Source organism: Pediculus humanus, genomic scaffold (assembly GCF_000006295.1).
Source record: "Pediculus humanus corporis 1103172108318 genomic scaffold, whole genome shotgun sequence".
Lineage (NCBI taxonomy): Eukaryota > Metazoa > Arthropoda > Insecta > Psocodea > Pediculidae > Pediculus > Pediculus humanus.
In genome coordinates this window covers 1,352,005-1,361,137 of record NW_002987887.1, presented here as the reverse complement: position 1 = coordinate 1,361,137, position 9,133 = coordinate 1,352,005, and positions in this window count along the sequence as shown.

Sequence of the window (9,133 nt, the reverse complement as noted above, 5' to 3'; positions counted from 1 at the left end):
AAAAATCGTAAATAGTTAAACTTCTCGCTCGTAGTTTATATATATATTTGTGGGACCACGTGACGCAACGGGTTTTCGCGTGTGTGTGTGCGCGCGTTTGCACGTTAAATTTTAAAACAAACAAACAAACAATCGTTTGTTATCAGGTGATGATGATAACGTATTTTTTTTTTATTGGGTAAAAATATTTTTTAAAAAAAACGAATAAAAATTTTAAATTAAGAAGAAGAAAAACTTAACACGTCGTTTACAACGCGAAGAAATAAAGAGAGAGAGAGAAAGAGATAGATAGATAGACAAAATTTTCGTTTTACCTTTAAACTTTTCGTTTTTCTTTCTCTCTCTCTCTCTATCTCTTTCTCTCTTCTGCATATGTGTGTGTGTGTGTGTGTGTGTATTTCTTCTGCTCTTTTTCTTTTTTATATATTTAATGGCGTGTTTATTGGTAATTTATAATTTTTGTTTTTTTTTTTTTTCTTCTTTTTTCTCCAACTGGTTTTTCTTCATTTTATTTTATTTTATTTATATTACAGCGTAATTGATATTATATTACCTGAAATTAAATAATTTTTATCATCATCATCATCATCATCATTATTATTATTATTATTATTATTACGTTTTTTAAATATGTGGAATTTGTTATTTTTTGACCGCGAGTTGTGTGACTCTCCAAATTTCTTTCTCTCTCTCCCCCCCTTTCTCTTCCTCCCCCTCTCTCATTCTTTTCGCCTTCGGATTTATTTTCCGTTTCGCTTCCATTTTTTTTTGAAAAATTTTTCCAATTTGCAAATCTTATAAAAATTTTTGCAAGAACCTTTATTCTCTTCACTCCCTCACCCCCCCCCGACGTACAGCCTCTTTCTTCTACCGTATTTCCAATTCTCCAGATTTTTTTTCCATTTTCAAAAAGTAATAATAATCGTTTAACTTTGACAATTTCCTTCGTTTTTTTCTTTTTTTTTTTTTTATTTAAATAAACGATTATTACTATTTTTTTTCATCTTTCTCTCTCTCTGTCTCTCTGTTTCCCTCGTCTACTTCTGTCATTCTCTTTCTCTTTCTTTCTTTCTTTTTCTCTCACTTTTTCCTCACTCTCTCTCTCTCCATTTTTCTCTTCAGTTTTTATGTCTTCTATTTCTTTTCCTTCTTTTACTGTCTCTTTCCCTCGTCTATGTCTATCTACTACTTCACTCTCTCTCTCTTTCCCTCGTCTGTGTCTATCTACTACTTCTCTCTCTCTCTCTCTCTCTACACTGTAAAAGAATGTTTATTTCGTTACTTTTAGTTTTGTTTTTTATTTTATTTTATTTTTAAATTGATGATTATTACAATAAACATTTCTCTTATTTTATTCACATTCCTCTCTCTCTCTCTCCCCCTTCCTGTTTCCCTCGTCTCTTTCTATCATTTACTCTCCCTCTCTCTCTCCTTTTCTCTTCTTCTCCCTCTCTCGCTCTCTTTTTTTCTCTTCTTCTCTTTCCCTTTCTTCTTTTCTCTTATTTCACTTAATTTTTTACGTGTTCTACCTATTTCTCTTTTTCTTCTCTCCCTCGCCTCCATCTACCTACTACTTCTCTTTTGGAAGAATGTTTATTCCATTTCGTTTACTTTTCTTTTTTATTTTATTTCATTTTCAAAATAACGATTATTACTACAAACATTACACAGATTTCATTCCCATTCCCCCCTCTCCCTCTCCCCCCTCTTTTTCATTTTACCGGTGTAAACTTTTGGAAACTTTTTTATTTCTTCGTTATAAAGCTCGATACCCGTGCTTGGCAATTTCATAAATTTTTTTTCCAACGACTCGAATTAAGGTAGAAAAGAAGTAAAGAGTTAAAAAAAAAAAAAACTTGAAAAACACACACGCGGAAACCTCTGGAAAATTATTAACAATAATAATAATAATAATAATCTGATATATGGCAAGTATATTAAAAAAAAAAAAAAACCATAATCCTGTCAACAGCACATACAGAGAGAATAACTCGTTAAATTTTTTTTTTTCCTTATTTAAGACCTTAAAAAAAAAAAAATTTTTGTTTTTTTTTCTCCAGGAAAATTTATTATCCAGGTTCGACTGTGAAAAAAAAAACATTTTTTTTCTTTCTTTCTTTCTCTCTTTCTTTCTTCTACTTCTTATTATAATTTATACTTATATATATAAAAATAAAAAAAATTGTATTCGATACTATCGGACGTGAACGAAATAATAATAATAATAATAATAATGACGACGATAAGAATGCATTCTGTATAAGTAAATTCCATAAAAAAAAAAAAAAAAAAATGTAATTTAAATAAATTTATTACTTCCAGAATTTTTTTTTTTATTTATAAGTATAAATATATTTTATCATGTGGGTTTATAATTTTTTTTTTTCTTCTTTTCCAGGTTTTTTTTTAAAATGTTTTTTATAACGTTTTATAAAATTTATATGTATAAAAAACATGCGTAGTAGTAAAACGTGCGTTTTTTTTAGTACCCGCCTGGAAAATTGTATAAATAAATTAAATCAGGTTGGTTGATGACGGTTTTAAAAGAAATACCTGAACTGGAAAATAAAATGTCGGAATTGTCTCTCTCTCTCTCTCTCTTTGTCTTATAATCGTGGTGGATTTAATGTTAGGAAAAAAAAAAAAATTTTTTGCTGATTGAATAGAGAGAAAAAAATTTTGGCGGGAATCGTTGGTGGTCTTTCGGGTGAAAAATAATAATAATAATAATAATTTTTTTCCACATTCGTATGAGGCATTAACTCACGAGCATGCATGACAACGTGACACTATTTAAAATAAAATAAAATAAAGAACAAGTGTGTCGAATGAGAGATTTAAAATCATGTCACAGGATAAAAAAAAATCATCATCGAAAAAGATTCGGAGGTGATGTAAAAAAAAATCAAAGATGGCGGAGGTAGAAGAGTCAGTAATAGTAAGGTTTTTTCCAACGGTCGTTTTTTTTTTTTTTTTTCGAACAAACAAACAAAAACCACCTCATACCTGATTTCTACTCCTTTTTCGTTGTATTCACATTATCATACCTGACGAGAATAAGACATATCAGGTATTTTTCTATTAATTAACGTCAAAATTAATCGAATTAAAAAAAATTAAACGTCTCAAGGCGATTAAACACTCGGCGGTATCAAACTACTACTACTACCACTACCACTACCACTATCACTACCACTACTACTACTAAAACTACCTGCTAGTCAAAAATATATTTTAAACATTTTTTTTCATCCAATTAAATATTCAAAAAAAAAGAAAAAGAAAAAAAAAAAAAGAAATTAATAATAATTATGATCGTTATTACGATAAAACACCCGAATCACATAAAATGACGCGTACGACTGCGCCGCAGCGACGATTACCGAACGAACGAAGGAACGATAGAACAAGTAGAAAAATTCAAATTTTTAAATTTTCGCATTCCGGAACGTTTTTCATTCCTTGAGGTTCGACAAGTAGCGATTTTGAAAAAATTTGGCAACAATGTTTCTTCGAATTGAAATGTAATTAGATAGTTTTATTGCGTCATTCGTTGCGGATTAAAATGGTTGATAAAAAAAAATAATTTTTTTCTTTTTTGTTTTTTTTTTTATTTTGTGAAAGAAAACCGACGGAAATTAATAATAATATCGATATTATATTATTTATTAATATATATTTTATATGTATATATTATGGAATTAAGGTAATAAATTATTTTATGATAATAAAAAAAAAACTCACAAATTTATTATTTTTATTAATAATAATAATGATAAAAAAAAACATGGCGTTCATTCGGAATAAGCATTTAAAAAAAGGAATTTTTTTTTAATTGATTTTTTTTTGTTTGAATTATTGTTTTGGTTGTTTTTGGTTGTTGTTGTTTTTTAATTTAGCCTTTCGACATGTTTAAACAAACCGACATTTTCATTTCCCCTTCGAGAAGTTTACAAAAAAAAAAAGAAAAAAATTTCTAGAATATTCTATGAATTGTTTATTATTTCTCACGCACGCGGAACGTTAACGTTAGTCACTCGTCGTCATGTCATAAAAAAAAAAAAAAAATTAACAAATGTAATTATTAAGTTTAAAAAATTATCGTACCTGAATTTATATATAATTTCGTACCTGGCTTCCGATGGGACATTTTTAAATATACGGCCCATCATCGATGAGTTATTTACAAAAAAAAAAAAAAAAAAAAAATTATAAATGGGCGGATAATAATAATTTTCAAGTATTTTACATGGATTTTAATTCGTGGGCAATTATTACATAAAAAAAAAAAAAATTTGAATAATTAATAAGTTGGTTGAAATAAACAACAACCAACAACCAACAACCGACAACCAAGAACAACAACAACAAAAAAAAACTCAATTATTTATTCCGTCTTTCTTGCTGAAATTATTATTCGAACAAGTAAAAATTTTTTTTTTTTTTTGTTGAAATTTTAATTTCAGGTTATGCACACATATTGTTTTATCGATCGTCGTCCATTTTGTTTTTTTTTTCCTTTTCTAAACGATTAAAAAACGATTTATTTAAAATATAAAAAAAAAAAGGTATTTATTCGGGGGAAAGGGAACGAAACGTGTGCGTGTGTGCGTGTGTGAAATTTTTCACGCACGTAATATATATTTTTATTTAGGTTTTTATTTATTTATTTAAAAAAATTATTATTTAATATTTCGTCAGTGTTTTTCATTATTATTATTGTTAATGATTTTCGTAATTGTTGTTTAAATAATATTAATAATTATTATTATTAACACTTTTTTTTGATTAATATAGGTTTTTATTTAATTTTTATTATAATCATCAACAACACCGTCATTATCGTTATCATCATCATCATCATCATCATCATCATTAACAACGGAATCACTGCTATTATCATCGTTATCAGTACTATCACATCATCATCATCATCACCATCACCAACCTTTACTATGGTCATCACCATCACCATCATGACTATCATCATCATCATCATCATCATCGACATCATCACCAACTTTTACTATGATCTTCATCATCACCATCACCAACCTTTACTATGGTCATCATCATCACCATCATGACTATCATCATCATCATCATCTTCATCAGTAATACTTCACCACCATAATCATCACTGCCACCAACGCAAACTTTACAATCATCATCATCATCATGACCGTCGTCGTCGTTATAATTATTATTATTAATAATAATTTGTGTAAATAAATGCAAATAAGTCGATTTAATATAACGACGTCGATGATAGTCGTGTCGTGTGTAAAGAAGATGATGATGTTGATGATGGCGATGGGTAGTGGTAGGGGTAGGGGTAGTAGTAGTGGCTGGGTCGGCGGTGGCGTTCGAGGTGATGACGTTGTTATTTTTAATAATAAAATTTTATGATTTCGTAATTTAAAGTTAAACACATTCATAAATCTAGTTTTTTTTTTTTTTTTTTTTATTAAACCGCTTTTCTCTCTCTCTCTCTTTCTCTTCCTCTCTCTCTCTTTGTTTTTTTTTTTTTTTTTTTTTAATATTTTATTTACCTTGTCTTTTTCCCCTCTTCCTACCTCCTTCCTCTTTTTTCCGCCCGAGAGAATTTTTCTTTCTTTTAATTAACCTTTTTTTCTTTTTCTTTTTTAATTAATTTTTTTTTTTGTGTGTTCTTTTTTTTTTTAATGCAAAAAAATTTATTATTAACTTTTACGTTTGAACTTTAATTAATATTATATAAATAATAAAGGAACGGAGGGGGGAGGAAGGAGGGGGGGCGGTGGCGGCGGCGGTGATGTTTGTTGTCGGCGGTTGTGACGGTTCATCGAGTCGAAAATAAGAAGAAAAACATCATCATCATTATTATTATTGTTTTAATGTTAAAATTATTAACGACCATTTCACTCTCTCTATCTCTCTCTCTCTTTCTCTCTCTCTTTCTCTCTCGTGCACCTGCTTTCCGTGTCTTCTTCTTCTTCTTCTTCTTCCTCCTCCACACATTTTTTTTTTCGTTCCCTCCCTCCTTTCCCTTCCCTCCCTTCCCTCGCCGGGTCATTTCTTTCCTCGACTTTACTCACATTTTACATAATCCATTGTCTTATATTTTTCATTTTGAACTTTGACCTTTACGCTTAATGTTAAACACACATCATCGTCTACGTTATTATTATTATTATTATTATTTTTCGTTTAAATAATTTATTGGGCGCGTAAAGAAAGAAGGAAGGAAGGAAGGACGGGACGGGATGTGTGGGGGGAAGGGGAGGAAACGATGATTCAAATTAATTAAGTAATTTATACGTTAAATTTATTATGGGAAACGACGATGATGATGATGATGATGATAATGATGAGTGAGAAACGCAACCGTCCGGGAGATGGGAGAAGGAGGGAGGGATGGGGGGAGATTCAATATGGTTGACAAGCCCGAGTTTTCATGTCAGTTTTGATTTATTTAATTAATTTTTATTGTTATTATTATTATTATTATTATTATAGAGAGGTTCGGTTATGATTTATATATATGAAAATTTGTCTAGTTTGTAATGATGTTCTTTAGTTTTTTTTTTTTTTTTTTTTTTTAATCAATTATATTTATATAATAATAATAATAATAATTTTTTATTTTCACGTCGGAGTAAAAAAAAAAAAGTTAAACAAACGATTTAATTTAACGGAAAATGAAGGGTGGATTGAATTTTTTTTGTTATAAAAAGATGTATCGAAACGTATGATTACAACGGGCGAACGTGGTCGTTTTAAAAAAAAATTCAAAGCGTCGCTGTTGAAAAGGGAAAATAAAAAACCGTTATTATGATTTTAAAAAATTTTTAAATGTAACGAAATGACGTCACTAATACTAACAAGATAGAATCGGGTTCGTCTTTTATTCCTTTTTTTTTACTTCCTGTTTCTCTCTCTCTCTCTCTCTTTGTGTAAGTTTCCCATTCTCTCCCTCTCCCTCTCTCTCTCTCTCCCCCCCTTCCTGTTTTTCTTTCTTCTCTCTCTCTCTCTCTCTCTCCCCTCTCTCTTTTTCATTCTCTTTGTTCTTTTCTTTCACATTCTTACTTTTTTTCGGTCTCTTTTTGACTTTCTTTCTGTCTCTCTTTCTCTTTGTGCCTGTTTCTCTTTCTCTTTCTGTCTTTCTTTTTCTCTCTCTTTTTCCCTCTCATTCTTTCTGTCTCTCTTGCTTTCTTTTCTTTTCTTTTTTTCTTTCGCACCCTTTATGTCCCGCTCTATATCCCGTTCTCTCTATCTTTGTGTCTATTTCTCTGTCTCTGTTTTTGTCTTTTTTACATTCCTTCTCTCTCTGTCTCTCTCTCTCTCTTTCTCTCTGTGGGTCTGTTTCTCTTTCTCTCTTTTTAGTCTTTTTGTTTTTCAGTTTCTCTAACTCTTTGTCTCTTTTATTTTTTCTGTCTTTTTATTACTTTCTTTCTTTTTTTCTCACTCTTTCTTTGTGTATGTATCCCTGTCACTTTTTCTCTCTGTCTTTGTGTCTGTATGTCTGTCACTCTTTCTCTCTGTCTTTGTTTTTCTACTTTTCATTTTTCTCTACTTTCTCTCTCTCTCTCTCTCATCCTCTTCCCATTTATTAGATAGAAAAAAAAACCAAAAACTCGTTGCATGCGTTTCTTCGTGCCTGAAAATAAATTCCAAACACCTGGCGATATTAATAATGATGATGATGATGATGATGATGATTGTTTTTCTCATGCAAGAATTTAATAAGTAAAAACAAAAAAAAAAAAAAAAAAAAACTAATAATAATAATAACGAACATTTTTAACGTTAATGACTATTATTATTATCTATTTTTTTTCCTCTCTTTTATACTTATTAAATTAAGTCAGTGGCACTAGAATTAATATAAATAATGTTAATAATAATAATGATAATGATAATGATAACATTTTGAAGAAAAAAATTTTTTTTTTTTCAGTTATTAAAATGCGTATATCGTTATCAATCACGAATCGTGTTGTAAATAATAATAATAATCGTCATTTATACGTATATAATTATTATTATTATTATTATTATTATTATTATTATTATTTAAACGTCATGGCGTCATTAAAATTAATTTGTTTAAATAAATAAAAAAAACAATCGATTGATAATAATGATAATTATGATAAATTTAAATTTAAAAAAAAAAAAAGTGAAAAATCGTTTCGCCTTTTGTGAGAATTTTCATTTTCATTATTATTATCATCATCGTTATTATTATTATTATTATTGTTGGTGTTATCATTGTTTAACTAATCATCGGTGTCATTAATAATGATACCGAGGGAAAAAAAAAATAATTAACGTTAATTTTAACTGATTTTCTTTTTTTTTTTTTTTTTACAGGCATTCAAATCGTAAACAAACAAAAATAAAATTAATATCAATTCCTGGAGAAAAATTTCAAGAAGTTCCAGACGTAAAAAATCATCATCATCATCATCACTCGTGTTTACTTTCTTTTGGTGGACCTTTTTTAGGCAGAGAGAGAGAGAGAGAGAGAGAGGGAGAACACAAAGGCATGCATGCACTCTCATACAATTAAATATTTTAAGGTGTAAGAAAGGGTCGTGGTCGCAGACCCAATTTTTTTTTTATTAAAAATATATATTCGAGTAACGGAAAATAAGACGACGACGATAATAATAATAATAATAATGATAATAATAGAGTTAAAATGGAATTTATTAGCTGATAAACGTCACGACTGATAAGAACTTTGGTGGTGAGGGGATTCTTTTGTTTTACATCGATCGGTACACACCAAAATGGCCGTTCACATTAAAGAAATTATCCTTTTCCCTTCCCCCCTTCCCTCCTTCCTTCCTTCTATCATTTCTTCTTCCGTTTCCGCTTTCGTCATCCCGGGGAATTTTTTTTCGGTTTCGATGTGTCGGAATCACCCCGGCCGTCACGAATGCTTCCAACTTTACGAATTTTGTAAAAAAAAAAAAAAAAAAATTCCGTCGTTACACCGTCACGACTCATCGGACGAAAAATAATAATGATGATAATGATAATGATAATGATAATTTAACAGTTAAAAAAAAAATTTTCCGAAACGATATGTGATTTCGTTGTCATGTGATTGTTCGAAAACGGTCAGTCACGTAAAAATCTTTTT